This window comes from Lissotriton vulgaris, chromosome 7 (genome assembly GCF_964263255.1).
Source record: "Lissotriton vulgaris chromosome 7, aLisVul1.2, whole genome shotgun sequence".
NCBI classification, from domain to species: Eukaryota; Metazoa; Chordata; class Amphibia; order Caudata; family Salamandridae; genus Lissotriton; species Lissotriton vulgaris.
The window spans coordinates 730,981,317-730,990,749 of record NC_141695.1 but is presented as its reverse complement, the minus strand read 5'-3'; positions in this window follow the sequence as shown (position 1 = coordinate 730,990,749).

Genomic DNA, 9,433 nt, shown 5'->3' with positions numbered 1-9,433 from the left:
CGATGCGATGGGCCATGCACATCATTTGAAACACAATACGCTCACGGATGGGGAGCCAGTGCAACGTAGCAAGAGCACGGCTCCCCGAAGACTTCTTGAAGAGATTCATCGGCATAGGACACTATCTCCACCCCGTAGGCTTCCACTATCTTAGCAAGGGGTTCCATATACAGATTGAATAGTGTAGGGCTCAAGATGGAGCCCTGCGGAACCCCTTGCCTTAATGATCGTACCTCCAAATTAAAGGGGGGGCAGTGGACTTGAAATCTTCTGTCTGCGAGAAACGAGCATAGCCACTCATGAGCTGGCCCTCCAATCCCCGCCTCCCTGAGGCGGGAGAGTAGTAGGGGATGCCAGACAGTGTTGAATGCCGCTCTAAGATCTAATAGCAGCAGCGTGGCCGTCCGCCCTTCATCCACTCTCCCGCGCAACAGTTCCGTTGGGAAAAGCAGAGCCGATTCTGTGGAGTGGTTTGCCCTGAAGCCTGACTGTGACGGATAAAGGAGTTGGCCCTCTTCCATATATTTCACCATCTGTGCATTTACAATTTTCTCCACCACTTTAGCGCAAAAGGGTAAAAGTGAAATGGGGTGGAAATTGTCCAAATGGGCCAGACTAAGGTTGGCTTTTATTTTAATTGGGATGACCTGGGCTGTTTTCCAGTCCTGTGGCACATAACTGGCTTGGAAGGACAGCTCTGCCAGATGACTTATATGATTTATGAGAAGTTCAACCAGATTGTTAAAAATCTTGGGTTGAGCCGCATCTTTAGGAGAACCTGACTGGATACTGTGGACCATCTTCATCAATTCAGGGTTATCAGGGACTATGAACTGGTTAAGGCAGGAATTACCCCTCAGTCTCACTTCCCTGGTTTGCACTGTGGGCAGCACTTCTGCTCCTATCGGAAAAGACTTGTATATGGTGTCTACCTTTTGGACAAAAAAGTCCGCAATCGCCTCACAGGTCTCTGTGGAGTAGAGCTCCGGAGCTAGAGTCCTCTCAAGTGATGTAAGCTCCTTGTATATAGAGAAGAGCTCCTTGGTTGAGCTCTCCGCTGCCTCAATTCTTTTATTCAGAAATTCTCTTTTAGTCCTCCTTACCATGCGATGGTACTCTTTTATACTATTCTTATATTCTAGCTTGGCTGTTTCCTCATATTTTTTGCACCAAGTGCGCTCTAAGCCTTTGCATGCAGATTTGGCAGCTCTTAAATCAACGTTAAACCACTGTGCCGACTTAGAGCACCGCGCTGGGGCTTTGATCGTCCACTACGCCGTTATGTCTAGGGCCCTAGTCAACCAGCTCTCATATTCCTTCCATGTCTCATTCAGATTGTCCCTCATCGGGGGCGGCCTAGCCTCAAAGCAAGTTCTAAGTCAGCCTGATTGAGTTTCCCCCATTGCCTGCGCTTATATGCCATCGGCTTAACTTGCGGGAGCTTTTTAGACAGGCCTGGTATAGAAAACTGGACCAGGAAGTGGTCTGACCACGCTACCTGGGTCGGGGATGGACCTCCACTCCCTCCCAATTAGCAAAAATCGGATCAAGGAGGTGACCCGCCTGATGGTTGGGCATCCAGGATTGGAGTTTCAGCTTGAATAATTCCAGTGAGGTGATCACCCCTCGAACTTCCCTATTACCTTCCTCCTCCAGGTGAAGATTGAGGTCGCCCAAGATTAAAAGCCTATTATAGCGCAAAGCCGGTTGTGCGACCCCCTCCATCAAGCTCTCTACAAATTGCGAGGACACCCCAGGTGGGCGATAAATCAAGTAGCCATTTATAGTCAAATTAGACCCATATTTAATTGAGAACGAGCCTGCGTCGCTGTTCTTAATGGTAGCTGCTTCCAGGGTACACATTAACTCTAATTTATGCATCATTGCTATCCCCCCTCCCCGTTGCATGTCACGATCAAGCCTTACCATGCCATATTCGTGGGGGAGTGCTTCCAAGATATCAGGTGCAGACTCCGCATCTAGTGAAAGAAGGGGGTTCCCCGATGGGCTTTTAAGGATGTAGGCAGGCCGTAGGGGGGAGAAAACTGAGAATAGAACAAAAGAAAACAACCCTGCCTTGTGATATAATGGTCCTAACAATAGGATCCAAACAATATATATGGGGTGATTAGTCTAGGAGCTAGCATTGCACATAACAAAAAACAGGTCAATGTTTGAGTATACTTGGATTGACCCGTTTTTTGTTATGTGCAATGCTAGCTCCTAGACTAATCACCCCATATATATTGTTTGGATCCTATTGTTAGGACCATTATATCACAAGGCAGGGTTGTTTTCTTTTGTTCTATTCTCTGCAGACTCCGCATCTAACCAGGTCTCGGTAAGAAAGAGTACATCTGGCTGTTGGTCCCTTAGAAGATCATAGATTTCAAGTTTGTGTTTCCTTAGGGAGCGACAGTTAATCTGTATCATAGTCAGCGTCTCCCCCTTATACTTGTGTCCCGTTCTTTCCCTAGGGTTATATAGGCAGAACTTGCACCTCTGGGGCTTCCTTTCCGCCCGCATCTCATGCTTACAGGCCTCATCTATGGGTGGACAGAGCTGTTCCAGCTGTTCTTTAGAGTATGTTATCATTAAGGAGCAATCAGGGGATATTTGAGCAGGGGTTTGGGCCCCTGGCCCCGTCCGGCCGCGGACGGGCGCTGACTGGCTTGCCTTTGGCGGCCACTTTCCATTCTGCATTAAATAGGGGCAAGACGGCAAAAACTAGAGTGCTAACCCTCCTTCCAGTCAACCCGGAAGTGGTGGGCTCCTCAACCCTCCGCAACAAACGCCCACAATGGACGCGGCGGAACAGGGCGGGAAATGCAGCGAGTTACAGAGAATCAAGTAGGTTCCCCCGGGCACCCTGTTTAATTCCCCAAGACCGTAAAATTAATTTACACAGTTTTAAAAAACAATTCAGTTAAAAAAATTATTAGCTCAAAAGTCCCCAGCGCTCACGCGCTAACACTGGAGGCAGAAGCTGCAATGCTTTTCAAAAGTGATACCGTCTGTCACTGCCACTGACAGACCTGTCTTCACAGCGCGGCCGCTGTCCTCCTCGCAATAAGTAGGGGCAGGACGGCGAAAACTAGAGCGCTAAATCAAGACTTATTCTAGTCCTGATTTATATGTACCTAATAGCTTTAATGGTTTTCAGTTACTCACTCAATGAGATTTATCTGGTAAAACAATAGCAAGTTTGAATCCCAACCGCTGCACACCAATGTGAGAAGTTGGCCTGGTATATGCTGACCACTAATTATAGTGGGCACCTTGTGCCAGTCCAAACAACCCTTATTGATGATTAGGTTAAAGGTTAAAGACAACCTTTATTGAAAGCTATCCTAGTGGTAGCTATTGAGAGCAACCTTCAGGCTAAGTCTCAAAGGAATGTAAAGCAGCTAGTTTTACCAGATCAGAACCTAACCAAATGGAAGGAGAACCGCACAAGGAATATATAAAGAATATTCATTTATTACTAAACACTCTCTACTAACCTCTTTATGAGATTAGAAAACAAAGCACACAATATTAAATCACTAGAACAACAGAAAATAGCACAATACACAGTGGGCACCAGGGGAGACAAAGCAATTTACTAGGAAAGTGGTATAACAACCATGACTCGATTAGACACAGTGCCTAGAGCATGTATAATCGCTGGGACCCCAGGAACCACCTATGGTAGTGACACAGAGGACCTACGGAGGATGAGTGTAGTGTGAGAACACAGTCGCAAGCTCCGTACAACTCTATGGGAAAGTTGCCGTTGGAATGTTAAAGATTAAGGACACTTTGGAGAGGACTTTGAGCAAACCCTTTCAAACATAGAAGGTTCTACGGCCAGCACCCTTGTGATTACCAGAGTACTCATGTTACCTAAACCAAGAAAGCCTGGTGCATAGGTGTCAATTGCTGAGAGTGCAGATCAACCTCGGAGACCTCAGGAACCCACCTCCTGTGTTGCAGTAGCTTGGCAATGCAAACTGGTCAGATGCATTTAGGTGCCTGCTTAGCAGGAGAGTAACTCCTTTACTCCAAGGGAGATTCTTCAGACATCCAGCATTGTGCAGATCGTCGAAGTACTTGGTTTCTGTAGCAGAGTTTAGTTCATGTAAAATCTAAAGTCCTGTAGTCAGGGGTTCCTACTTTTTACCCAAGGAAGGGGTGGGACAAACTCGGGGACCCACCTATGGGAGGATCAGGACAGAAGGGTAGTCACACCCAAGTCCTTTATCCAGTTTCACACCAGAGCAGGAGCCAATGGCTCCTGCAACCGATTTGAACTGGACTATGCACAGAGAACACCCAATGGGCCCCCAGTGCAGACATCAAAGCACTCTGAGTCCTGGATAGCAGGATCCCAGCCAGACTAAGTCAAAAACAGTGAAACATTAGCAAAAAATGGGGGTAACTATAAGAAGCAAATCCTACTCTCCCACAATGTGCATTAGAAGCTTGACCCACTTGCAAAATTTAACGGTGTTGCTCGTTAGGTGATTGTTGGACCTGGACCTTTTGGCAGGTTCACCCCAAAACTTTTTGCTTTTTCCTAGCCTATTTCTGTAACCTGGTGTTGGTGATTTTAGGCCTCTGCGCACTTTTTCACTGTGGTCCAGTGTAAAGTGTGTGCACTCTCTGTGTATGTGTGGTGAGAGTGATCTGCCCTCCCATAGGAATGCATGAGGAATATGTGTGACCATGGTAGTTCCTGATGTGTGAGGTGTGCAGGGTCGAGTTTGGTATGTGCGAACTCATGAGATTGAATGCTGCGCGATGATGTGTGCGGCATAAATGTGTCTAGTGTGGAAGTGCCACTTCTAGAAGTTGGCATGTCTGTGTAATTTATGTGAATTGGCTGTCTGACTTGTGATTGGCTGGAACTGGCTGGTGTGCCAGGCTCCAGGAGTCAGGATGGGTCTGCCTCGGTGGTGAATGAAGAGATATGCATGTTGATGGCAGGGAGGGGTAAACCTGGGATCTGAATAGGGCTGGTCCTTCCCTCCACAAAACTGGCTCCGCCCCCTATGGTGTGTCTGATGTTCCTGACCCACCCTGTGAATAGGCAGAGGGGCTGAGCAAGACAAGGTGCTCAGGAACCAGTTGCATTTGGTTCGCCCCTTGCCTGCACCTTTGGAAACAAAGGGAAATGGTGTATAAAAAGAGGCTGTGACCTCATTTAAAGTGTTCTTGTTTCTGACTGGAATCAACCAGGGGCGTGCTGCTGCTGGGGCCAAGTTGAAGGTTTGCCTCCCTGGGCCCTGCCCAGCCCCTGGATACCTGATGGACTTTTCCTGTAGGACTTCTCTTGGACCTTGTTGCTGCGATCCACTTTTTGCTGTAGGGGTCCTTTCTGGGGGCTGGGTAGTCTCTGTGCCCCCTTAGCGCCTGGGAAAGCACTTTATTTTAACTTGCCTTAAGCTATTTTGCTCCTCCTAAATCCATCCAGGACTTCTGGTACCGTTTTTCTGGACTGCCTGTAGCCCTAGGGACTTGGGGGCTGCCCAAGCACCTTGTGAGTGCTGGCATTGTTTTAAAATGCCCCTGGGTCTATTTCTACGCACTGGAGAGCTGTACTTTTACTTTCTGGCAGAGCGCTGAGGTTATCCCGGGGGGAAGCGCTCCTACCCTTTGGTTACACGGCAGGTGCCCAGCCCGCTTATTTCAATTATTTACGGGTGCCACCCCATTTATTGTGCCCTTAGCGGGTGCCCACCCAGCTTCTGTGTTTATTTTTTTGCACCGAGGGTGCCCACCCCTCGGTGCTGACCCCGCGAAGGGATTGCCGCCGCAGTCGCGGCAAAAGCGGAAGTCAGGCAGCGAGGTGCCTGACGGCGGGCAGGACTTCCGGTTTGGAGAGGGAAGTCCTGCACACGCCGCCGCCGAGAGAAGCCAGCGCTGAGAGGAGAAGCTGCCGGTTACATCATGGTGGCCGGAGGAAGCAGCGCCTGTTCTTGACCCCTCCGGGGCTCCTGTGGTGAAGAGGGAGCCCCGGGGCAGCAAGGGAAGCAGAGACCGGCAACATCAAGAGCCCCGGAGAGTTAAGGGGGGGGCTGTACTATGTATAGAGGACGGGGAGTGTCTGTAACCAGAACTCCGGCGGTCCTGGTTTTGGGCAGTACCGCTCCTAAGTGGAGGGTGCAGAAGTCCTGGTTGAGGAGTGAGATGGTGAAAGAGTCCCCAGTGGAAGAACCAGTGGGTCAGGGGCCAGCCAGGAGGGCTGGGCCACCAGTGAATGACACGGCAGGTGCCCAGCCCGCTTAGTTCAATTATTTACAGGTGCTACCCCGTTTATGGTACCCTTAGCGGGTGCCCACCCCGCTTCTGTGTTTATTTTTTTGCACCGAGGGTGCCCACCCCTATGTGCTGCCCCCGCGAAGGGATTGCCGCCGCAGTTGCGGCAAAAGCGGAAGTCCGGCAGTGAGGTGCCTAACGGCGGGTGGGATTTCCGGTTTGGAGAGGGAAGTCCTGCACACGCCGCCGCCGAGGGAAACCAGCGCTGAGAGGAGAAGCTGCCGGTTACATCATGGTGGCCGGAGGAAGCAGCGCCTGTGCTTGACCCCTCCGGGGCTCCTGTGGTGAAGAGGAAGCCCCGGGGCAGCAAGGGAAGCAGAGACCGGCAACATCAAGAGCCCCGGAGAGTTAAGGGGGGGGGGCTGTCGTCCTGGGTCAGCCGTAGGGCCCGTGTACACAGAGGCCCCGTTGGTGTAGTGGGCCGCTCCTACATTGAAATCATTGTCTAGAGGGCATATGGGGGGTCCCGAGGTCCCCGTGTCTGGGGGCCCCATTGAGGTGCATGGTCGGCACCTGGGCGGCCCCGCTGGCGAGAGGGCCGCCCCAACGAGAGGCCATTATTTCTTTGAAGGGCCCAGAAGGGCCGACGTGTTTCTAGTATTTGGGGACACATGATGATTTTCCAAGCCCGTGCGTGGCTCCACCGATGGGGGCACTAATTAAGTTGAGAGCCTGTGAGGCTCTGGTGATGGTCCCCATTTGTCCTTTTTAAGCCCCAGAGCAGGAGTCCAGTAGTGCGGCCAGGCTTATTTGAAAGGCCCCAGAGGGGCCTGTGCTGATCCTGTGGAATACCTATCTAAGGAGCCATGGTGTTCCTGGGCACAGTTGAGTTCTGAGCCAGATGGCTCCAGCCATGCTTTCTTTCCAGAGCCTAGAGGACTCCCCATGTTTGGCGCAGTTTTGTCCTGAGGGGCTAGTGAGAGCCCCTGTCGCAGTTTTGGTTGAGATACAGCTGCCCAGCAAGTAGTGGGCAGCTGCACCATTTAGGCGCAGGCCCAGGGAGAGTCCTTGAGAGGGACAGAAGTGACACAGAGGTGCCAGGCCTTCTACAGTTGCGCAGCACTTAGTGCCAGCTGCAACGTTTAGGACCTGTTGTTGTCCTCAGCTGCCCAGCAAGTAGTGGGCAGCTGCAACGTTTAGGTTTTGAGCAGGTGGTGCACCCCTGACTGGCGCTGCGTTGGCGGCGTGCCCTGACATTCTGGACACATGGCTTTTGAGTCCCCTTATTGGATGGCCAGTTAGCCAGAGGGGCTGGTATGTGGATAGGGGGCAAGGCGCTAATGTGATTTTTGCGCAATGTGATTTACCAAATATAGTTGTGATGATAATTGCCTAATGTGATTTATGCGCTAATCCGATTTAAATGTGATATGTGCTTTAAATGTGGTGCTAGGAAATGTAATGCATCTAGTATGTTTTACGCGCCCTGTGTTGATACCTCTAGAGATGGTTTTACCTATGGAGGTTTGTGTTAGTGAGATTGTGCTTCACTATAATTTACGCCCCTAAATGTGAGTTATGCTTAGAGAGTAGGGTCTAATGTGTTTAGACTAGTGAGGAGATTGCCTACTTTATTTATACTGGTTAGGCCTAAATGTGATTTATGCGCAATGTGCAATGCCATTATGCCTGTGATACCTCTAGATGTGCTTTCATGCTTAGGAGGTTGTTTTGCCTAGTATAGTTTATACTAGAGAGGGTATGTGTCCTTGCGTGATCTAGGCCTATGGTTATTAGTATTGCGTAGTGTGTACCTACCTTCTACCAGTGGTTACTGGTTGTGGTCTATAATTGTTATTTTGTGCTACACTTATTCTATGTTCTAGAAGTGCTATTTCTGCTAAGTGTTGATTCTGACAGTGGCCCATGTGGCCCTGTCCTGGTGTAAATAAACCCTTGTGAGTATTGCCCGTGCCAGTTGGCACAATGTATATTGTGTGATTACTATCTGATGTGTTTTGACAATACAAAAGTTATTTTTATATAGCCTTGTGTGGAGTTCCTTTTGTGGTGTGCCTAGGATGTTGTTGCTGTTGAGTGTGTGCACAAATGCTTTACCCATTGCCTCCGGGATTAGCCTGTCTGCTCATGCCAAGCTACCAAGGGGGTGAGCAGGGGTTATCTTGGCTTGTGACTCCCTTGCCCTGACTAGAGTGGTGGTTTCTGCCTGGCTTTGGTGCAAGCCTTAGCCAACCAGAAATCTCAGTTCTAACAGCGATAGTAGGGTTTCCTTGCAAGTAAGTACAGGAATAGGAAAAATACATCACTGGTAATGTAAGTGATGACACAAAACTATGATGCCTTCACCGTTACTACGATGTTAAAGAAAAAAAACACAAGGTGTGTGCATCACTACCTCCGACTGGACTTGACACCTTCCTCGATACTTCCAATGATATAAATTAAGATGTGTGCATTACCCTGTGCACCTCGGATTAGTTGCCACGTTGACTGCACTTCACAGGATCCATAACAAAAGACAAGCAAGGTGTGCACATAACCATATGCACTTCCCGTGTAAAAGTAACATCCAATATGGCCGCCACAGCCAGATCTGTCATCACTTCGACCTGCTTCCAGACAAAGAACACCCAATATGGCAGCTGAAGTTGCACAGTCTAGTGTCAACGTCTGCATCACAACATTGACGTATTTCACTCTTCAGAATCTACAGGAATCGAGACAGAGCTTGCGCAATAGCGGTTGAGAAGATCCACGACGTCATCATAAAGAAACACGACTTTGTACTGTCCACATCCAATCAGAATGTTGGTCACTGTGTTCTTCACACTGATGTGGTCCTCAGATCCTCTTCTTGCTGTACACCAGAGTTCCTGAAGGTTGCCCAGAAACACTGATACATCTCAGCGCAGTCTCACAAAGTATTCCAGTAAATCTGAGTGGTTTGCACCAAGAAGAGTCGGTTCTACCAAAACGTAGGTCCTGAATGATCTTCTTTTTTCTTTAATTGATTTAGTTGATGGTATTTGCTCCCAGTCGTCGCAAATGTTAAGTTAATGAATCTCTGAATTCCTTTTTGTTTTCCAAGTAAGTTTATTTCTTCAAGTACAGCCCATCAACCCTAACAGACCACGATCCAAACTTCAACTGTCAGAACTACGTTCCCCACAGT